The sequence below is a fragment of the Drosophila serrata genome, unplaced genomic scaffold (assembly GCF_035046125.1).
Source record: "Drosophila serrata isolate PLE 108 unplaced genomic scaffold, ASM3504612v1 contig_165, whole genome shotgun sequence".
NCBI classification, from domain to species: domain Eukaryota; kingdom Metazoa; phylum Arthropoda; class Insecta; order Diptera; family Drosophilidae; genus Drosophila; species Drosophila serrata.
The window spans coordinates 374,905-399,062 of record NW_028257063.1 but is presented as its reverse complement, the minus strand read 5'-3'; the positions used below and the strand labels follow the sequence as shown (position 1 = coordinate 399,062).

Genomic DNA, 24,158 nt, shown 5'->3' with positions numbered 1-24,158 from the left:
TTCCGCTTTTAATAAGAGTCGTTGTTCGCCATTCGCTGTTTCTGCATATGCTCGTGCATAATAATAAAGCATGCTGGGAGTTTACACTCTGCCTACCCAATAACTGCTGCTGCTGCCAGCTGGCTGGCTGACTGTGGCTGGTAAGGCCATAAATTGCATTAAATTGCATTTAAATGTGTCGGACAGGTTAACAATGCGAGGAGGATCCGCCATAATTGATTGTAAATTAAACCTAACTCCGGTCTATAAAGCACTTTAAGCCACTCTGTATCTCACTCTCAATGGTGCCGCTCAAATTGCCCGTAATTATTACGGATTTTTTTTGCAGATCCTTTCTTCTCTTTTCCCCAAAGGACTTTCCACGCTTTTGAGCATGAAAACGAGCAGCAGAGATAGCTAAACTAGCAATTTGCTGCGCTCTAGAAGACACTCTCTCTCTCTTGGGGAACTGTGAAAAACTTTAATTTTATCCCAAGGAAAATTTTGCATTGTGCGACTCCTTTTCGGTTATGGCATGCCTGTCGACAATTAAACATATTCACCATTCACATTAATTGTGGCGAAACTTTGGAGCCAGAACCACGAACCTTCTGTGCCACCTGCGGTGGCTGCCACATACACATATATGCACACACACATGCCACACACGCTCACTTGCCGTTTGTAGTGCCGCCGTTTGTAGTGGCTTATACTCAATTTCATTTCTTTTTTCATGTTTTTCTTTTTTTTTGCTCTGGTCCTCAGCTGGAGCTGACTATGATCTATGGCACTTGGCATGTGTGAAAATGTGGGTGGTGTGCGGGTGCCAGGAGTGGGTACAGGTAGAAAAACCAGTGACAAGGTAACAAAAAGGTGAAGAAATTTTAAAGGAATATATTTAATTTAGGAAGGTATTAGTTAAGGTGTTGAAGAAAAAGTGAAACCTTAACCTTTTTGTATTTAAATGTGAGATAATCTTGAGAGAAATGTTACCATAGATTGTTGAATATATCTATTTTGTGTTTAAAATCTAAATGATAGATCATTTTCCCTACTTTAGAGGCTTAATTACAAAAGTAGAGTTTAAGTATAAGTTTTTACAAACACTTATACGTACCTATGCAAATTTTGTACAAAATCCCAATACACCTTGAAATTTCAAAGAACTTGAAAAGATTTGTAAGGAAATCATTGTTAGATACACCTTTCTTTAGTTAGATTTTTTCATAGTGCATTTCCCAGGAGGTAGATGACTTTTCTTCTCCACTTGATTAGCATTCGCCTTAGCCATTTGAGTCGCTTTGTGCTGGAGTGCAGGAGCGTGCCTATTGATGCGTGCTAATTGCGAGGCGACTCCGCATTGAAGTCCGTGCCAAGAATATCCTGCCTCCTCCTGCCAGGAGGATGCCACATTGTTATTTGGGCGCAGAGCGGAGGAGGCTGGGAGTGTGCATAACAAGGAAATCCGTTTCGAGTGCGAGCTGCTACTACTGCTGCAGTTGGTCTTTGTCTTGGCGGAAGTTCTCGACTCTCGAGGCACCGACTGGCTTCGAGTGGCCTCTCCTTGAGTGTCCTGTCTGGACTGCTCCTGCTCCTGCTCCTACTACTCCTACTCCTACTCCTACTCCTTCTCTTGGGTCAGCAGCAATGCAGCTTAAAGTCCTTAAAGATATCAGAGATAGCAACTAACCCACTGACGACGAGACGGCATGGCACTCAATCAATCAATCAATTGTTGCCCACAAAAGAGAGCTCAGGGGAGAAAAAAAACACAGGAATATCACTCATACGCCCATTTGTAGCGACAAAAAACCAAACCCAAATCAGCTTAGCTAAAAAAAGAAACAGGAAAATAAAGACCAGCAACTGGAAAATAAAAGAGAAAAACATCACCACTAATACAAAGGACATATGCCAGTCGACATGAAAGCAAAGCTCACTCTAAGGGCCGACTGACTGTTGGTTGTTTGGCTTTTGTGTGGCGGCTTTTTTATTTGTCCATGTGTGTTCTGACCCAAAGACCCCGGCCGTCCGGAAAGAGCCCAAGCCAATGGACTGGCGGACTCCGAAACAAATCAGCGCAAATCGGCCCAGACAAAAAGAGACGCCAGCCGCCGGCCGTAGCGGGGAGAGGGAGGGAGAGAGCGATGGTTGGAAAAGCTTGGCTACAAACGTGCCACATTGTCACAACGGTGGCATTCCGTGTCATTGCAATCCGGAGGATGTGTCAGCGGCAGTGGAATCCGGTGCCCACCTGCAGTTCTCCTCTCGGCTCTCGTTAAAGGACTCTCTCCCCCCCCCCACCGTCTAATAAGCCAATTCAAAGGAAGAGTCGGGAAATGGCAAAAGAAAAGCCCCTCCCACTTCTCCCCTGTACTTATATGCTGGTGGAAAATGTTTATCCAATGTGGCACATGCATAAATTTATGCTTACACACATTTTGTCAACATCTGCAGCGTATTCACAACTTGCCAGATACTTTTCTGGCTTACACACACTCACACACACACACAGCCTTCAGATTGCGGCAGATATTTGCATATTATGTCTATATGCAAATGATGGAAGAGGAGCTGTGGCAGCAGCACTGAAGATGACGGCACACGCGGCGTATACGTGCTGCATTAACATATCAATCATATGTGGCAGAGAACGCTCCTTCCGCTTCCGCGCCATCGTTTAGTCCCAGATAAAGATGAGGAGGAGACATGATTTTTTCCAAAAGCCAAAAGCTAAACTTGCCCCATAAATCCCATTGCTGTTTATTGAAAAGTTAATTGTCGCCCCGGCCAAATACGATAAATTAATGCCCGGGACTAACAACGTTGTCAGCGATGATAGGAAGGACTTCCTACCTACCTACCACGATTGCCGTGTGTTGTCGACAATTGTAATTGTTGTGTATGTGCTGATTGTTTAATTGCGGCCATTTTGTGCTCAGTTTCCGCTGTCGAGCATAATATTATACACTCAATTGCGTACAAATAAATATGTATATGTGAGGATTGTGTGTTGCTTTATTCTATTTGGTTAATAAATTGGCCTCTGCGATTTCGTCAACACGCATTTAAATCATTTTAAAATCACTTGGCCAAAGGACAATTATTGCTGTTTTTTTCATAAAGATATGTAGATATAAATACATAAATGTTTTTTGGTGCCGTATCCTGCGGCTGTTTGCATATTGATGGCATTAAATTGACTTTTTGCTATTTAATTTTTTTTTTTCTCATAATATTTACGGTCCATAATTTTCTGATTGACTGTGACTGAAATAGCAGCGTTTTCCTTCCTTTTAAAGAGCAGCAGATAAAAAAAAATAAAAATAAAATATAATCGCTGGCAAAACATCTGTGACAACATGGCGTATGATTTATTTGTGCGGGTCCCGCATTCTGGCTAAAAGGCTGCCTCGTTTTAAACCATTTGTTTGCCATTTTATTGAATGTTTATGATGCCACGAAACGCTATTAATTGCATTTAATTAGAAAATATAACCCATTAGCGGTAGATAGCTGATGTTGCAGCTGCAAGTAATTTCCCAAAGAGTTTGTATCAACTCTCGAGTACTCTGAGTTACTCAAAATGACATCAGTGGAACTTAGTATATATATCTGAGAAGTGATTTCACAGAGATCACAGACTGGGGGGACCTTAGAGTCCAAATTGCGTCATTTGCCTGGCATTGCTTCAGTTTCTGTTTTCGTGAAACGAGTTTTTTGAGCTTGTTTCAATTATTTGCCACGCAAATACAAAGGCCACAATTTGAGGAGAGAGAGAGGCGAGCGGTACTTGTCCCATTACCAATTAGCTGAAATGGCTAAGCCCAAGCCTCTCACTCTCCTCTCTCGCGCGTTATTCTCTGGGCTCTCTGGGCTTCCAATTTAATGAATATGTAATGGCTAAGAGAGAGGAGAGGGAGATGTTAAAAAAAAAGAAAGAAAAGTTAACGCTTATCGCCCCGCAGACTCGCCCAGAAACTTGGTCTATAACACAGGGCTTTATCACTCGGCTGGCTATCTGCTCTGCGTTCTGTGCTTTTCTGCTGCTGGCAGCTGCTTTGCCTTAGCTTTTCCTGCCCTTTCCCTTTCTGGTTCTTTTTTTTGGCAATCCTTGGGAAAAACCCACCCTCTCTGGATAATCCCCCCACGCTTTTCAATCTCAACTTGTAATTGACGCTGTACTTGGCGGGGGCTGCATAAAAAATAATTTGATTATTAACTTGGTCGTCCGGGGGAGTGCGAGGGGAATTTAAATATTAATTGAAAGAGCTTGCTGGAATCCCCCCCGCAGGACTTGTTGACTCTGCCACATCTGCTCTCTCTCTCTTTCGAAAAGCTAATCCCTGAATAATCTGGGAGAGATTGTAGCCAAAGCTAAGGACCCTTTAAGTGCCACTGGATTGTCCAATCAATTAGTGGCAGGCGAATTATGTTGCATTTAAGTGCTGACCATGTCGACTGTCTCCAAGATTTATGCGGCTCATAAATGTCAAAGGCAGCAGGACACGCACCTCAGTGCGCCCAATTAATCTTGTTGATGTCAGCTTAGAAGGGAGTGGGAGAAGGGGGGACTCGGTCAGGTGACAAAGTCAATAATCGGCCGTCACCTGCTGTGGGAATACACACAAGTGCAGGCTCAGGGGGCGGTAGGAGGTGGGGGAACTTTTGCCTTTTCTAATAAAATATTTCATTTAAAATTTACAACTAAGAGCGACCGGAATGAAAAGAAGCCATATGTCAATTGCAGTTGCACACCGAGTCGCATAAACAAGCTGGCAGACAGTAGCAGTCGCTGTTGTCGCAGTCAGGGTCCTTTTTCGTATCCTTTAACCCCAAACCAGTTGCCTCTATCCTGCACACACACACACAGGCACACACACAATGACATGTCAAGTGCAAAATGCAAAACTGGACGCCACAGAACTTTTCGCCAATTGTTCGCCCTCGTTGTCGGCCTCGGCCTCGCCCTTCGCCCTTCGTCCTACGTCCTTGCTGCACCTACAACTTCCGGGCTTTGTTGAAATAACCATAAAATCAAGATAAGTTATTGGATTTGCTGGCAGGAAGCAGGAATAAGCACTTTTTCGCCTTTGCCCTCTCTGGCCCCAGCGACTAGGCCTCGCCTCCTTTGCTCCCTTGCTCCTTTTTCCGGCGTTTTTCGGCCTGCGCCTCCTATGTCCTTGCCTTGTGTCGTAGATTAATTGCTTTTTTTTGGGTTGAGTACTCCTCTTGGGGTGGGGTAGGAAAAAAACACATTTTTGTGTAATATAAATACGAATTTTTTATTTCCTGCCCTGCCGCCAGCGAACTTTTGTGTCCCGACGATTGCCCAGGCAAAGATCCTGCTCTTGCTAGCGCTTCTGCTGCTGTAGGACCTCTCCTCGTGGTAACTGTAGCTGCCTGTTTCCAGCTGGCTTTTTCCCTTTTGTATAAATAGTGACGCTCACAAAGCCCCAGCTCTGTGGGAGTGGTTTTCCTCCTCCCCCCGCAGCTGGAGGCGCCGCACAATCAGTTTTGCACAGTTCGCACTTGCCTAGGTTCTCCTTTCCCCAGCTCCTGGTCCTGCTCCTGCTCCTGCTCCTGCTCCTCCTCCTGCTCCTGGCACACTAATGCGATTAAGCCGCTTGTTGTGGCTGTCAACGCGTTGACTGGTCTACTCCTCCTTGGCCACCGCACCCAACTCACGCTCCTGCTGCTCCTTTGTAATTCACTTAAGTGTGGCTCTTTGGCCTGCGGTAAACGCCGTCCATTGTTGGCCCCGCTGTTCTCAGGCACTGATCTCTTTAGCATATAACTGGAGGCCAGCAGTCGGGTTTACCTTTGGCCAACTCTCAGAGCTCAGATTTTCGGCTTGACTATCTCGCTTACTCTGGTTTAATCATAAATTTCGTGCGGGATCTGGCCAGCCATTGTCCAAGTGTCCTAGAGGTACCCATGGCATTTCGAGGGGCGAACTGCTGTCAAGTGGACTTAACCTCTTAACTACATTTTATTTGATGACATTGTGGCGTGTGGCCATTTTAATCACGATATTACCGCAATAAAGACTACGAGTTTTCCACCCTAGTTGAGCTCGATATGTTCACTGGGAAAAATCAGTTAAATATAAAAAGGAAAAAGGAAAGGAAAGACTGGAAATTTATCATTAAATAAGCTGGTATTCTTTTTGAACACAGAATGTAAAACCTAGACTTTCCATATAAGTTTGAAGGGTTCTTAAACCTTTTAATGCCTTTGTAACCTATTTCTCTTTTGAGCTTTGTTAAACTTGATTTAAATTAAGTTCTGTGAGAATATTTGACAGAAATTCCCTTCTACGCTAGGAATCTTTGACTAGGACATCCTTGATATTTTTCCGCCAGTTTACAAATTTTTTTGAACCTCCCTAATCTCTCCTTTTTCCCTCTCAGTGTTTCCTTTTTTCAATAAGCTCATTCCCTCCATCTCCGATTTAGCATAGAAAAGTGCAATTATGCACAAAGAGATTTAATGGGGGGAAGGGAGGAGAACCATAAAAAGTAACAGTCCCAGGGAGCTGGCAGTCGAAATGGCGGCAATGTCACAGTTTGGCACGCCTTTCCTGGCCCCAGGATTCCTTGCCATACGCCATACTCCATCCCATCCCGCTCCACTCCCACTCACACGCACTGAGACCCAACCCCGGAGGCAGGAAGTCTTTACGGGCTCACACGCTCGTCAGGAATCAGGAAGCCCCGGCAATTTGGACAGAGCCAGAGGCTGGAATGGGAATGGGAATGGGCGGCGGGTCTCCTGGAATGGCAACCAATTGGAGTTTATTAATTTGAGGCCGTGCGTGTCGAGTTGTCGACTCGACTCGACTCCGAGGTATTTACAATTGTTGTAAATATTTCCTTTATTATTGTAATTATATTTATGGGAATGCGAAGGCAAACGGAATGGGAACTGTGAACTGCGAACTGAGGACTGTTCTGACTTTGGCATGAGACCTCTCATGACAATATTGCGTGCCGTTTCAATGACTTAAAGGGAATTAGCAGTACATTAAACTGATTTTTATTGGGCCACTCCACTTCCACAGCAGCAGCAGCAGCAGCGTTGTCGTCCTCCTTGGCGGTGAGCAATTAATTTAACATTTGCAAATGGCCCCAAAGTATGCAACAATTGTGTAAATTCCGCTCATGAATATATCGCCCAAGCCTACAACTAATTTGCAAACCCTTCTTCTCCTTTCAGCACACACACACAGAGAGTGGCAGTGGGAGAGACTTATGAAGCCAGGACTCTGGGCCTTTCTTTTCCGGAATGGATGGCCTGACTTTTGACTCGTCCTGCGTCCTGTGGAACCCTGCCTGGGATCTTGGCGCAAACTCGACTTGGACGCTTCAGGTAATTATGCATATTTAAGCAGTTTTGTCTACAGTTTTACGGGAAGGCGCCTAAAAGGATGCTTTAAATTAATTATTTATGCAAGGTGGGGCCGACATATGCAAACATTTGTTCGCTTCAACCGCCCCCGCTCCTTTCCCCCTTTCCACCCCTCTGAGAAAGTCAGGTGGCTGTCAAGTGGACTCCTCACGAAACAGGAAGCCATATCCCGTGTACGTCTCCTTAATGGGTTTATGCGAGTGGCATGCATTTTAAAGGCAACACAAGGCAAGACAAGGACTCGCCAGGATGGCAGGATGGGGCCTGCAAAATTAATAGAGGTTTCTGTTTTGCTGTTTCGGTTTCGGTTTTCGGTTCCTGTTCCGGATAATTGCCAGCCGAAAACATTGCTCTTAAAGTTGCCGCAGAATTAATGCTGTTCTATTAATGCTAATGTCAGGGCATCTTCATCCATCAGAGAGTGTGTGTGTGTGTGTTGTGTCCTGATGGATCCGTCCGTTTATCCGTCCTCCGCCTGCTGCGTCCTGTCTCTATGCATTTGTCAATGGTCGGCTTTGGGCTTTCTTCCAGCTACAGAGAGATATATATATATATTTGTGTATCCTTGTATATATCTGCTTGCTTTTTTTCGGCCCGCTTCCTTTCACAGCCACACTTCAATACACAGCTTTGCTTTCAGCTTAATTGTTTTGCAACTAAACATCAGTCGGACTGCCTTTCATCCTGCTTTGCATTGTTGTCGTCCTGCCAGGCTTTCCTGCCCCTGCTCCTGCTCCTGCCTCTGCTCCACCCTCTATTTTTTCTTCTGCAAATTCCCAGGACCTGGCCGAGAGTCGTGTCTAAGTAGCTTTTCTATAAATGAAGGCAGGAAGCGAACGAAATATAACGAACAAATCTGTAGCACTCTTTGAGACTGTTAACTGGAATCGGAGAAAGGAGAAATGGCATGGAAACTGTAGCAACAGAGGGGGAAAAACCAGGCATCCTGGGAAAATCGGAGAATACGCAGTGAGGGGAAAAGGTGAAGGTAAGCTGTACGGCATGGACGTGATAGCTAATTAAAATGTGTTCAAGGCCAGGGTCCGCGAATTGAGTTTACAATTTATGCCACACTTTGCCAACGTCAAAGGATTGTGTCGAGAGAGTTACCACCACAACAGCAGCGACACCAAGGATAATAAGCGCGGGGGAATATAATTCTGTGTTTAATAAACACAAAGGCTTCATTGAAAGAGGGGCAGAGGCGTTGAAACGTTATATTTAATAGAGATTTATTATTGCCGAGAGGCATTCAGGCAACAGGAGAACAGTTGAAAGTTTTGCTACTCATAAATTAGTCTGGAGAACAAAGATAACCAAAGTGTGTACACAAGCGATAAACATCATTTAAATCTCAAAGTAAAGCTGTTAAAAGAACATAGATTATAGGGGCTACCATAATAAATTGCAATAATAAAGGGAAAGAATTAGTAAAAGATAAAAAGAAAATGGAAAACTATAAAATCCAGAGTAAGTTCTAAAAGATTTTTAACTCTTTTGAAAATTGCAATTGGTATAAATCTATAACCTATCTTTTCTTACTTAAAATTAACCCAATTGCTTATACGTTCCATTTGTATATTCTTTTAATAAATCCACCATAAATTACCTGACCAAAACCTCAACTCCTTTGGGACCAACTTCTTGGACATGGAAGGTGGGAAAACCCAACCGCAAAGCCGCAAGATTTGTGTGAGAAATTCCCGGCTGCCTGTGGCAGGAATTATAATTCCCAATCCTGCCGAACCTAGACAATAGAACCCAGGCCATGTCGGAAATTAGCATAGTTTTGGGACTGGCCAAAAGTTTTCTGATGTTTTTGCCAATTTCCGTCAACAATTTACGGCCCTGTTAAAAAATAAAGGCAGAACGGACCAACGAAATAGGCAAAACAATCCGTGGTCGAAAAGTTTTTTGGGTGAGCGTAACTTTAAAGGCCACCTTTGGTCGCCTTCATTTCCATTTCCTTCTGCCAACTGCCAACTGCCAATATATATGTTATAGCAAATATCGGCTTTGAGGGGGCATCGAGGGCGCTTAATTTATTGATTTGACTGGCCCGCAGATAGACAAACTTCGGGTGCCAAGGGTGCCAAGGGTGCCAAGTGGGTGTGAGTGCAAATTTATATGTTTGTCCTAAATGGCAGTCGAAGGGCTTAACGAGAACATCGAAATCAGCCCACAAATGTGCGCTTAATTGAACTTTGAACCGGGCACAGATCGAAATCGAATTTGAATCGAATTCCGGGGGGTTAGTGCCAGGCTCCTGATAGGAATTTAAACATGGTCTAAATAAACCCTCTGAGGAGCCTAAGTAAATTTAACTGAAAAATCCTTTCCCGCCTCCCTTGAAAGTGTTGTGTTCTCCATTCTCTGTTCTCTGTACTCTATTCTCTGCAGCTTGTGTGTGTTTTCTCAGGTCCTTTGTGTTGCTTGTTTTGTCCTCTCCTTTTTGATAAATGTCCGGCAGGAGGCAGCCAAAAACAAGCACATAAATCACACGCATGTGTGGATAAAGGCGGTTGGGCGGCAGGGCCGGGCACAACAGGGACTTTGGACTGGGACTTGGACTTGGACTTGATATATCCCCAGTCCACCCAAGTAGTTAAAGTTTGCCGGCCTGGCCACACTCAAACATATGCGAGTGACAAGCAAAAGTCTGCCAAAGCAAAGCCCCATTGTGCTTACAGGCAAAGAAATCTATAAAATGTATACGAAAGCGTTATGAATATTTGAAATCTATTAAAAAGGAGGCTAAACAGAATTTGACAGTTTTTAGGGGATATAAAAACAGGTTACAGGGATAAGAAATCTAGGAAATAAACAAAACAAAGAAGGGAACAAACTTTGGGAAGCCGAAGATTATATATCCTTGCAGTTTGCTATATCATATCATATTTGCATTCTTTAAATTGATATTTTTCGATACTTTAAAAGGCCAATTTTTGTTCGACTAATCAATGCTTAAAATTCTCATAACTAAGCCAAAAAAGCTTTAATTTCCATTCGGAAAGCATTCTTATGTTATTTTTGATTGGATTAATAAATTTGCGTACTCAATTTAGAATTTCAAAAATTTAAAATTTTTGCTAATTTCTACAAATTTTAACGATGTAACCCCTTATAAAATTTTCAAAAAATTGAAAAAAAATAGATTTTGGCCGGAGATAGCTAGAAAGATTCGTCTGTTGATGCTGATCAAGAATATATATGATTTATAGTGTCGGAAATGACTTCTTCACAACAAAACAAGCTTTTGACTAAGATTATAATACCCCATAAGGGTATAAAAATAGTCTTAGATTTAAGAAAACTCTAGCATACATGGCGTATACTTAATGTGAAAACACTTAAATTAAGTATACGCCATGTGTGTGTCTTAAGAGAGAATAGGTTACAAATTTATGAAGATAACTATATCAAGTTAAAAAGCAGGCTTAGCAATTAGTAAGATCGACTATAAGATGGGATCTGAAATCAATCATAACTAAGCATCACATTTTTTTGACAAATCGAAATTAAAAAATCTCATAACTCAGCCAAAAAAACATTAAATTGAATACGGAAAGCGTTCCTATGTTAGTTTTTATTAGATTAATAAATCTGCATATTTAGAATTTAGAATTTTAAAAAATTGTAATTTTTATCAATTTTTGAATATTTTAACGATGTAACCCCTTATAAAAATTTTTAAAAAAATTGAAAATTTATATTTTCTTCCGGAGAAGTCTAGAAAGATTCAGCTTTCAATCCTGATCAAGAATATATATAATTTATAGGGTCGGAAATGCCCAATTCTCACGTTACAAGCTTCTGACTAATATAATAATACCCCGCAAGCGTTATGAATATGAAATCAAAGTAAGTACTTTGTAGGTAAGGAATTAATATAGTTAGGCTAAAAGCCATTTCAAATACGAAATAAATCCCCCAAAGGCTACATTTAAAAACTCCTAAATGCGCAGTTATTCCATCCTTTTAGGTCCCTTTTTCAAAACTTAAATATTTTCCAAATGGCTAAACATTTTCTACCGTGTCCTTGTTGCTCCGCCAACACCGCCAGCTCCCCTCACACACCTATCCGGTTGTTTCCATGTAGATAGATGTTATTAAATTTGTTGCCCGGGCACAGGGAGAGACACAACCACAAAATAGAAGAGCCAGCGGATGGAGGAGAGATTGTAGCGAAAAGCCAATTGATTTCAACTGAACCAACGGACTCAAACTCAACTCGAACCAAACGAAATGAAACCAAACCAAACCAAACCAAACTGAGCGGAGCGAAGCTGCAGCCACAAACACAGAGCAAAGTCAAATCCATAACCAGAAATCCAAGCGAATGCCGTCAGTCAGTCAGTCAGTCAGTCAGTGAGGCAGGCAAACAATGCCCCAGCATGGCCTCTCTGTCCGTCTCTTTCTGCGGGGCTCAGGGCATCTCCCTCTCTCTCTCTCTCTCTCTCTCTCTCTCTGGCGTGACCACAAATGCCCGAAATTTATGCCAATATTTGCATTCAATGCCCAAAAATAAACCGTAAAATGGTAGCTGGACGGCAGAGAGATGGCCCAAAAGCGAGATGTGGGTCCTGGCCAGAACAGGGAAACAGTGAAAGGGGAAATGCATGCACCAGCATGCTTTTAGGCCTTGTGCTGAAAATTTCATATTTATGGCTGCTGCAGCACCAGGAGCCGAGAGTGTTGGTATTTGTGCATTGAGTGCAATAATTCAATTGCACACCTCCGCCACCAAAAAGGTTGGGCCGTGGAGAAGGAGATGGCCTGGCCTGGCAGTCCTTCTGGTCAGCAGTTAATGCCCCGGAATGGCTGCCGTTTAAAGCGCTCGAGTGAGCAGTCAAGGCTGTGCAGGATACAGGATTAAAGGCAGCTAGCGATATTGCTCGGAGTCTCGGAGTTGGGCATAATTGGATTTGTTTAGCTGTCAATATTATGTCAGAAATCAACATGACCCCCTCCTCCGACATCAGGCGGAGGAAGACAGCTAGATAGATGGATGGATGGATAGACAGATGGGATTGATATATAGATAGACATCCGATACGGAGTCAGGCGATGTTACTAGCTCGCTCGCTATTAACTGCCAGCGACGCCAAACAATCGCTCGCCAAATGACACGAACTTCTCAAAAGGGGGCGGTGGAAGAGTGGGGGGCGTGGCCCACATGCAAACAAGCCCTCACAGAATTGCACAGAAATGGCAATCAAAAAATTTGACAACAATCGCAGGAGGCAGGGATAGAAGGAGCTGGAAGGAGAAGCAAACAGAAGCGGCTGCAGCTGACAGAAGATCGAAGAGGAAAGGATAGAGAGAGAGAAGAAGGATATAGACGGATTTCCTTAAAGGACACTCTAGTCGAGAGGCCCTCATTCTGTGTGACTACTCCAAATCCCCTCCTCGAGGCCATCTCATGTTGCCTAATGCCATCATTGGCTCTTTCTGTTTCAATTATAAGTCCGCCCTCACTTTCTCACACAGTGCACAAGTGTTTAAGTTTCGGGCTTATAACTATGGCAAAGAACACTTGCAGCTCTCGAAATACAAAAAAGCAGGCAGGCATCAAGGCTGCTCATTAAATTGTATGCACTGGGGGAAAAAAAAGAAGGGGTTTGTTAACGGGGAAATATAAGGTTTAAAGTTTAGGTTTAATTTATAGATTTCTACAAGTTCTGCAGAGGTTGCAAGGATACGTAGCTCCTGCTTATCTATCTTTATCTATAGACCAATATCTGCTCACACGGATACCGGAAGAAATCTATCAAGACTTGTTTCAAATACCCAAAAGTACAACCTTAAATCTATTCCAACATATTTTTCTCTCTGCAAGCACATTTGCCCAAAAAAAAAAAAACTGTGTTAATAAAGTATTTGCTCACTCGAGTGCAACCAGCAAACACTCGCAAAATGCGGTTGCCAAAGGGATGCCAGGCGGGGTTGACTTTTGTAATCAGCAGGCGAGAGGATGCATCTGCTGCTGCTCCTGGCCTGGGTCTCCCATCCTGATGTTGTTGATGTTGATGCGAGAAGGTCTGAGCACAAATATTCCGGACCCGGCTGACTGACTGACATCCGTACTCAAAAACCCTCAGCCTCGCCCTCACTCCACGGCCTCACAGACGGATTCGAGTTAAGTGCCTGACTTGGCACTGTCATAATTTACATATGCCAAACGGCTGTGAGAAGGGTTAACTGGGTTACACACGGAGCCTGTGCGAATATCCTTGCCAGTCGTGTTGTCCTTGCAGCAAATGCACTGCCACTGGCAGCTGCAGGTGTGCTCCTTTGTTCGGGGCTTTATTTATATGAGTGATTAGCCAGTGGGAGTTGGGAGTTGGGAGTTGGGAGCTGGTAGCTTCTACCTTCTGTTTATTTATTAGTGCAAGGTGTTGTTTGTGTGCTTCTCCGGCTGCTGTTGCTGCTTGCCGCCTGACTATTTGACTGTCTGCTGTTTGTGGCAGGCAAATATCAAGCGAGATGTGGCTGCCACACGTGTCTCAGCTCTAATATACACTGCAGCTAGTATCTACTTCAAGGTATCATAAATTAAAGCCTTCAATTGTTGAAGAGAATTTGTTGAGATATTTTTGGAAAATATGTGGGCAAAGGATGTGTATAATTAAAAGGAGACTTTGAGCTATAAATTGTTTTAGGTCTAGGAAATATTTGCTAATTTTGCTATTGATTGCCCCAGAAAACTAAGCTTAATTCGTTTAGGATATTAAGATACTGATTTAATTAAATTCTCTTTCATTGATATTACAACTCACAAGTCAAGTCTCATTCAATTTAAGGCCACATAAGACGGAGTTATAGCCATTACCTGCTACGATTGGCATAAAATATATGTCTGCCTTGAAACCTGGCAAACTCCTAAAGTTGCAACCGCAACGCTGTCGCTCCATTCAATATCGTTTGCAACTTGTGCCGCTTGAGACTTGGCTTCCATTTTTTTTCTGCAAAAGGTTTCTTTTCCTTCTTTCTTTTTTCAAATTTTCAAATGCCGCACACGTCGCGGCTGGCGGGTAATTGAGTTGGAAAAATGTTGTTGACGCCGCCGTGCCCATCCATACAACTGGCAGTGCATCTGCATCCTGGATCCTGCCGGGTGACTCCTGCCTGCTGCCTGCTGCCACTGGTTCTGCAATTGCTACTGCGACATGTTGCGACAATTGCATCTGCATCTGCATCTGCATCGGCAGCCCCGCAGTCATACATATCCGCATATATCCGCATCGTCGCCTCTGCTGCTGCTGCTGCTGCCATTTTGCATAATATTACGTTGAAGTCCTTTTGGGGGCGCCCCAGCGAAATTTCGCCAAATTTTTTTCCAGCTCCCTCTATATTGTACATATATAAATGTATTTTTTTCCCCGTACTCGTACTTGTGCTCTTTGGAACATGTGCGCAAACATTTAAATCAATTGTGTTCCAATCTCCAGCGGGCATAGCCAAAGGGGGGTTTGGGTTTCGTTGGCTTCTTTGGGTTTTGCAATTGTTATGTAAAATACGAGCACGCTCGGCGAATCAACAACGCGAGCTGTCAGAGGATGCAAAACATTTTCGAGGCGACTCCTGCTGGGATCGGGTCTCCATTTGACTCGATGCGCCTGGATTGCATTATGTAAATAATTCCATATCGAGAGAAGTTTTCAATTTGGGCTTAAGGCGCTCGCCTTGGCCGGGGCCTTGTGCCTATTTTTTGCTCAACCTTTCTTTTTTTTTTGTTGTTGTAATATTTTTTCATTCGTGCCACTCGCAAGTTGGCAAAGGTGCACGTTTTCTCACACCGCCGAAGGTCGGTGTTGCACACTGCCAAGGGGGAGGGCTTTGGAAAAGCGCCCGTGGAAAAGTTTGCCTCCTTTTTTTTTGTATTTTTGCATCGGCTTAGGGCCAGGCCAAGCGAAAGCAAACCAAAGTCGTGCACTTGGAAGCCAATAAAGCGGAAAAATATTACAAGTACACTCTGCCCTTCTGCGTAGAAAAAAATATATATTATGCAAATGGCGGCCGCTGTGCTATTTAAATTATTAAAATTATTATTATTATCTATACAGCATTTACAGATTTTTACAGACAATGGCCAAGGGGCTAAATATTTTATTATCATGTAGCAGCGAGAGGTTTGTATATCTCTCTCTTTTGGCTCTTGGCAATTAATTTTAATTAGCCAACTATTCGCAGTAAAAGTTTTATCAGTCGAGTTACCAGTTACCAGTAACTAGCTACCAGTTTTGTGCGAGACTAATTACAAAATGCGTGTGCTTCTCATAATAGTTTTTGGCTTTTAATGGCCAAGTTTAATGAGCTAACTACACGTGTTGGCTTGAGAGCATGTTCTCGGGTGTTTTCAAGTATTTTCCACTCGCTTTTAATGGCTTTTGTTTGGCCAAGTCAGAGCGAGAATTGATCTCACCTGGAGAAACGCATCCTTAAGTGACACATAATTTACCGCTTAATCAGCTGCAACTTTTCCACGCCACTTCAAATGGCTTAAGTTTTTCCCTTCCGCTAAACCCTACGAAAACCCACCCGAAAAGTCAGCCCTGGAAAAGCCCCCTTGAATCTATCTACCAGAAACATGCAACGAGGAAAATTAAAAGCATACTTTCGGCGACTGGCAACCGCACGACAATGCAATAAAAGTAAACTTGCTCCACGAGTTGCAAGTTGCCGGTTGCTAGTTGCAAGTTGCCAGTTGCCGCTGCTCGTACAAGACAAACAATTGAGCAACTCATTGAGGAAGAAAATCAAAATGCAGTGATAAAAACCAATTGAAAACAAGGGCACAAGACAAAGACAAGAGCCAAACTTGTTTGTCCCTTGTATATTGAATGTTTATTTGCATGCGACAGGGGCGCCCTACATTTGTACTCGCTCCACAACATACATATCTATATAAACGATACTATATATATATCCGTATATAGTGGCAGTACGTGTGCTGGGAAAGTTTAGTTGTGCTGAGCCAGGGAGGGCAGCCGGGGTTAAACGCGTTCTTAATATCACATAAAAAATAGAAGCGTAACAAAGTTAAACAAAACTTTTGCTGCAACCAAACTTTTGAGTTGAGTTGCTCCACCATCACCATCACCACCAAAGGGAATTTAAGGAGGGAGTGAGCGGAGAGCTTTACAGGGTTAAAGAGCAGAAACATTGGGTTGACTTCAAATTCAAAATGGCCACCAATTTTCGGTCTTAAAGCCACACACACACACATTGCCACTTTAATTGACTTTTTGGGTAAAAAGGAACAAATCCACATATAGAGAAAAGGGAACAGAAGGCAGGCCGGCTGCCAATATCAAATTACGAGTACATTTTCCCCCTCTGCGATTATTCAATATATTTCGTTAGGGTAAAGAGTAGATCCACACAATCCTCTGGGGAGCTGTTTCTGCGGCTGCCCTGCGAATTATGACGGAATTCCAGCCGCTCACCTTATGCATGCCATCAAATATTTACCTGTTCCCGCACCGACAATTCCCACAGCCTCTGGGACTCCATAAAAACCAAGAGGGAACATTAGGCTTACTCGATCCCTCCCCCGCCCCCTCTCACTTTACCGCTTTGTACGTATTTTCTGCGTATTTATTCTTTGGCTAATGTGTGTGTGGTTGTGTGGGTTGGTATGTGGGTGTGGGTGTGCGAGTGTGCAACATTGGAACACTTGTTGAAGCCGCTAGCTGGCTTTTTAATTGCTTCGCCGCCTCGTTTTGCCGCCCATTCATTTGAATTACGCGGCATACAGTCATTACCAGAGAAATAAGGTTAGTCAGAAATTATTAAATAATTAAAATAAATAAAAAAAAAAAACAAGAAATGTTGTCCGTTATGTATAGCTAACATTATGGTAGGGTTCAACAATATTAGCAATTATTCAGCATTTATGCTAAAAATTTGGGAAAGAGTGTATATATCCGCGTAACATATATAAAAATAATAAAATAATATAATATTTATCAAAATAATGCAACAATATAATATATATATATATATAAATATAAAAAAAGGTAAATAAGATTGGGGAGATATCCATAAATATAATATTTCCAAATAGATTCATTTACAAATAACTTCCAAACACTAGAACTTTCAGTCCACAAATATGGATCATAACCTGGGATAAACTTCCCGTGAGCTTTTCATTTCGTTTTCAAAGGGCAACTATTAGAGACATAAACCCTAATGACAAATCGCAACGATCAGAAAGGGGGAGGGGAGAAGCAAAGTCAAGAAAATACTCCTCGCTCAATAATACAAAAATATAAAGCAATAAAATAATAAGAGAAATAAAATAGATCGTCACTCACTCTGTTATTTGCAGCTGGAAGTTGAAACAGTGAAAGCGTTTTTCCTTTGCCTTGTCGAAATGTTCAAATATTTGCACACACGTATTTTCCGATTCACTTGCACACCGCGCGTATTTTTCCGATTTCCCGATGATTTTTTTCACGACGAATATCACTCACGATGCCGGTACTACCCGCCGTTTTACCGTTTTACCGCACTTTTTCGTTCTTTCATTTTCCCGTTATTCGCTCTCCGCGCGCGTCCCGCGGCCATAAACATCGAACTGGAGTCCCTCAGACTCTCTGTCTCGCTCTCTTTTCTTCTGGCGCAGCGCCTGTTTTATGGCGATCGTTGTTTATGTTTTTAAGGATATTAACTATATATGTTTTAGCACTAATTAATAACTTGTGCTACACTAATAGCTTGCGCACCTGCTAATATTGTTTATTCGTTACTGCACACCATTTATTTACTATTTGTGGCTTCATTGTTGTAGCTGTGACCGGCCAATTCCTTTAATCCTAATTGCACCATAAGTTTTCGTTGATACACAGTGTTTTTGATATCCAATTGGAAAAGTGGGTTGTTCTTGATGTTGCACACACTTTATATTCACAATTGGATTAGTTTTTCACCGGCAAATTGGATTTTCTTTCCGCAAATTTTCCGTGGCCATTATCACTTGTTGCGATTTTTTTTCTAATAACATGCTGTTATTAGCAGCTGTCGCCATATTCTGTTAAAAACATGCTGTTGTTTAACATTTTATCCCTTACACGTCTACATCACCTTTTACACGTTTACAGACACACACATGGGTCGAATTCTTAGTGTTTGGGTAAAATTCTAACTTTTTGGGTAAAATTCTTATGTAGAAAGTATAATTCCATGTAGCAAGTCAAATTCATTAACAGATCAGCGTAACTTTACGGCGACTTAACAGATTGCACTATCGTTGGCTGTCGGGTATAATCGATATATCGATGATCGTATTAGAATCGATATATCGTTGACACGTCGTGAAGTAGGCAATAAATATAGAATTTAATTGAAATATCATACGGTGATTTGTTTGTTATTATTATTAAGTTAAAAACAACAAAGTAATGCATATTTTTGTTACGTTCAGTTACAGTAACAGTTTTACGTTTACAGTTTTGCATTTGTACCTAAATTTAACGATCGTTTTTGCAAATTGCAAGGGCGTATAATCTCAGGCCTAACATTCTTTCTTGTTTAAATCAATTTAAATTTCTATTCCTATTATTTTGTCACGCACAGTACTAAGCTGACATAAAGGCAAGCCGAGAGTGAAAAAAAAGGCGTGAGAAACCGGGAGGAAAAAGTGCAAGGGGCGTTGCGCCAAATGTCAACAATAATTTTTAATTAAGATTTGTTTTCGTTTTTCATATTAGAGTGAATCCAGGCTTACTTCCAAACCCTTCCCCTATCCCTCCCCTGCCTCTGCCCAGCTGCCACATAAAGCAGCATAAAACACACTCTCACACACACACTGGCAGAAAAAAAAAGTAGCAGCCCTGGCTGGGGCAAGGAGTTAATTTGAATTTTATAGCAGTCAAGTTGTGTAATTTAAGCAAACGTACATAACGTATACGTATTACGTATACGACACGATGTACGAGTACAACTGGAGGCGTTAGCGTTACACATGTTGCAACTGTGCGGGGGGAGGGGGCGTGGCATGTGAGTGGATTTTGTGCAGAATACTTTACCAGCCCTTTTCGAACAATTTGTTCCCCCGCCAACTGACTGACGGATGAGAACGAGAAAGCGAGAGAAAAGTCGGCTAGAGAAAAGTTTTTCAATTTCTTCAACTGCATTCTAAGGGGGAAAATCAAGCTGGCATGTGTGTGTGTGCAGTGTGCAGTGTGCAGTGTGTGTAAGTGTGTATTTGCTCGGCTCGACTACAAGTTAATCTGGCCAGAGACTCAACTTTGCCATCTGTCTTGCGGAAGGGAAATGCAGCAGCAGCAGCGGCAACAGAAGAGGCGCAGACAGAGGCTCAGAATGTGGAATCAGTTCATTTCCCTGGCAAAAAAAAATAAGAATAACTAGAGAAAAATGTGAACTTTTCCCTCCCTATGCGCACACTGCATTTCTCTTCGTTATTTTTTGCCGCAGCAAACTTCTAATTTCGTTACAAATTACACATGTAATGCATATGTAGTAAAGAGGGCTGGAGAGGATGGACCTACGTCCTGTTCTGTGTCTGCACAATTTATTAGCTGCAAATGGCCGTCTCAAGGATTGGCTGCCCTTATCTTTTGGCCTCCGGGAGGCTCTTTTGGGGCTCAATTACAAGCCAAGTTTATCCGGCTGCCAATAAGCTCAAGTTTATGGTAGCAGCTCTACAGCTCTGCAGCTCTGCAGCTCTCTCGGCAATTAAGTTAAGCCATCCCAAAAGAATGTTGCTTGAAAAGAAGTTTTTTGGATTTGCCAAATGCGCTAAGAGTGTGTGAGTGTGTGTGCGGAGCAGGGTGTGTGTTTGTGTGTAGAGTGTGCGAAAATTGAATATTTCGCATGCCACATAAATTGAAAGGAATGCCCAACTGCAGCAGGCAGCAGTTGGCAGTCGGCAGTCTGCTTATTAAATTATGTCGCTGCAGCCGGCAAAAGTTTCCTCTTGGCCATATTAAAATTGTTGGCAATCTCTTGCCAGTTCCCCGCCTTTCCCCATTTCCACTCTCCTTGCAGTCCAAATGGCTTTGCTGCAATTATTTCATTATGTGTGAGAAGGAGGCCTCGGCGTAAAGCAAACTAAAGATTCCACGGATTCCTTACGGATTCGTTTCTCGTTTCGTTTCGTTTCGTTCTTTTGAAATTATGCACTTGAAAACTTGTACCAACTTCTTGCCATTTACTTTTCCTTGAATTTTCCAAGCAGACAAAGAGGCGTTGACTACGCTTCATTGTTATTATCATAATTGCATGGAAACTACGGAGCAAAGTAAGGGGAAAAGATTGGAGGCGCCGCTTGCTGGCGACAGTTTTTCCGGACACGGACATGGACTAAGCGCCTTATTTGGCCAAGTCAGTTTTAATTAGTGCAAGCCCCTGTAAACTGTTGGCTCCATTAATTTCACCATCGCCAGCACGTGTCTCCTGGCATTTTATTTCAACTTCTCAGCTGAGCTGATCCGAGCTCCTCCTTGTGGATACATTTGTGGATATTCTCCCTCACGCATCATTAAATGCGGCCCCCGAGCGGGGCGCACGCAAATTAAAGTGCCATATAATTTGCCAACGCCCAGGCAACACAAGAACAAACCAACAACAAAAAAAAAGGAAAAAATCAACAGAAACAAGAAGAAAAACTCAACAGAAAAAACGCATAAAAAAGAGCCCAGTGGCCCAAGAGTAAACAGGCCCGGGTTTGTGTTTTTCCTTGGCCCCTCCGCCGGATGTGAGTGATTATAAATAAGAGATTCCGCAGGCCCTTGCCACGCTTGGTTTATTTCCAACTTCATTGATTGTATCAAATGGCTCGCTAAATGTTGACTCCCAGCGAATGGAGGAGAAACTCGGCTTTGTCTCGCCGTGCCACCGGAAACGGAAATGTCCAGCGCCCGGAGGGGGCGTGGCGTGGCATGGCGTGGCGGATTTATAGTAATCTATAGTATAGCAGCAGATGCATCGGATTCAGCGTCCTCTCTGAGGCGTCCAGAGCCTGTCACTCTAACACGCCCCGCTGACTGTCAGCTTGCCACACGCCACGAGTTGCGTGCCACGCAGAACCAACACTTGCCACTTGGCTTTCTGAGTTTCGGAATTTCGGAGCCTTTGGGCTTTCGGCAGCGGAAGTGCGTGGCATGACGCGGCCTGAAAGTTTGGCCACCCCCCAAAATTATGGCCAACATGGCAATTTGCATATTACCGGTCAGAGATGGACCTTTGACCAGAGGGGACATCAATCAGTATGGGTAGGGATATTGAAATCAAAGCTGATGGCCTTAAATTCTAAGGAAAATGGTAAAGAAAGGAGCATAAAAGCTTTGGGAAATTGATTGGATTTTAATTTTGTATCAATTTGTTAATATTTTCATTTATTTTGATACTACACATATAGGGTATTAAGATTCTAGTCAGAAGCTTATTACTATGTGAAGGAGTCATTTCCGACCCTATAAATCATATATATTCTTGATCAGCATCAACAGCCGAGTTTTTCTAGGTAGCTCCAGAAGAAAAAAATTTTTTTCCAATTTTTTGCAAATTTTATATTAGGTGATTTTATCGTTAAAATGTTCAAAAAATGATAAAAAATTGAATTGCCTAAAATCATAAATGTTGTATGCAGACTTATTAATATATTAAAAACTTACATAGAACAGCTTTCTGAATTGAAATTAATGCATTTTTGGCTTAGTTATGATATTTTTAAACTTTAATTTGTTTAAAAAATTGACACTTTCAGCTTAGTTATGATCGATTTCCGATTCCAACAAATAATTTAATTGCTAAGCTTGCTTTTTAACTGGATCTAGTTATCTTTATAAATTTGTAAGGTATACACATGGCGTATGCTTAATTTTCACGTTAAGTATACGCCATGTATGCTAGATTTATCTTAATTGTCATCTTTTGAGCTATTTCTTTCTGTTTGTGGAGCATTGTTTTTGGATTTAAATCAGTTCAGTACTAAAAGAACCAGTTTCTCTTTTATTTATACCTATGATTACATTTTTAATTTACAATTCATTAAATACCTATTCATTTAATTAAGCAGCACAGAGATACCTCCCTGAAATACCTCCACTTTAATGCTTTATTCCGTAATGTTATATCGATCGCTCGCTTTTAAAATCAACCATTTTTTTCGCTACACATCATATACATTTTGTATTATTTTGTACTCAAAAAGCAAACACGAATGAACCGACGGGGGCTTGGCACATATCCATCATAAGGCCAATGGTATCAATCGCAGCCATTTGAGGGGGCTGGCTTGTGGGGCGTGGCCGATGGTGATAGACACACGGCATTAAAATTACTGACAGCTACAATTTATTATCAATCGGCAAACAAAGAGTTTGAATTGAAGCTCACGTAATACGTTTAAATCAATTGCGGAAATCCAATGGAAATGTAATCCCGCAGAGCAGAGAGTGAAGAGCAATGAGGTGGAGGCTCTCCACCATTGATGAATTCGCAAAACAATTAGAATTTCAAATGAGGACGAGGGAAGCGAAAGGATAAAGCGAGGTGAAAATGCTCGATGCCGCTGCTGGGGGACACAGTGTCAAGGCAGCAAATGTATTCATTTCCACTTTGCAGCTTGGATATTTATTGCATATTTAATGAGTTTAAACTCAGACAGCAAAATGAAATGCAATGCAATTTGCGAACGAGAGAGAGAGAGAGTCTGTGTGAGTGTGTGTTTCTACCACTTTCCAGGACCTCCTTTTGCTACCCATCGCACATTGGGTGATTTCCTGTTTGCGGCCAGCAATTGATTTGTTTGCAATTTAGATCCGAATTCGATTCGAATCGAATCCGAAAGCCTGCTGGGAAATTAGTTCAATTGTTTGTGTTGCCAGGATAATGCACAGAGCGAGCTACAGGACTCGAACTCAGTGCACAAGTCAGTGGGCAGCTTTAAGTTAACATTGCGTATACGCCGCGTATGTGCCCCCCACTCCCCGCTCCCCGCTCATAAATAACAAAATCGCATTAATTTAAAACTCATTTCGTGAATAAACACAGACACACATGGGGTGGCAGGAGCAGGAGCAGGAGCAGAAAGGAGGTCCTTTTGGGGTTGGGGTAGCAGTGTCCACTGCACGCGTGGTGCATCGGCAAACTGCATTTTAAATTAAAATTAAAAGTTACTTGCTCCCATTATCGCCCAGCGGCGAGGACAGCCAACAAGCCGGGCAAGGACAGCGGGCCAAAAGGACGTGAGAGCTCGCGCGTCCTGCCGTCCGAGGCGATAAATAATAAATATTGTGCACGCATACAATTATGCTGGCGTTCCGCATATATATGTATATATTTTCTTTTTTCGTTGCTCGGTGTGGCAGCGCTCTTATCCTTATTACTGAAAGTCCTGCGACTGTGGCCAGGTGCAAATATCTAAAAACAATGCCATGATTTATGCATATGCCCTCGCCGTTATACATATATATTAAGCAATATTTTCCCTTGCATATTGTTCAATGAAACATGCATAATCGGAGCGCGTTCAACGCTGCGTATGCGTTATATTCGCACAAATGGACAGACGCACACCTTTTTTGGGCCAAACACACTCTTCACCGCACTTAATTGAATTTTAATTTCGCCCGGCATCGTCGCATTGTGATTGATTTTTAATTAAAATATTTATTTATTTGTAATTAAGTTGATTGACTTTTCGATGGGTGACCGCAACAAAAGCATCTGCTTGCTTAATGCGATGCGTGTAATCACTGAATATATTCCCACTAATTTCCGTTTATCCATCACTC

General features: G+C 42.4%; 2 long non-coding RNA genes across 3 annotated transcripts in view; one reads left to right on the top strand and one right to left on the bottom strand.

Moving 5' to 3' along the window:
- The window catches only part of LOC147644485 (uncharacterized), a 95,356-nt gene extending 71,228 nt beyond the window's left edge, over positions 1-24,128 (bottom strand). The window contains exon 1 of the long non-coding RNA XR_015270358.1: positions 17,712-24,128. This is a non-coding gene — a long non-coding RNA (uncharacterized LOC147644485). The remainder of the gene's footprint in view (positions 1-17,711) is intronic.
- The window catches only part of LOC147644484 (uncharacterized), a 25,676-nt gene continuing 8,715 nt past the window's right edge, over positions 7,198-24,158 (top strand). The window contains exon 1 of one of the 2 annotated variants that reach the window (XR_015270356.1): positions 7,198-7,350. This is a non-coding gene — a long non-coding RNA (uncharacterized LOC147644484). Of the gene's footprint in view, positions 7,351-7,974; positions 8,860-24,158 lie in introns of those variants that run through there. The other variant, XR_015270357.1, reaches the window with a different exon arrangement.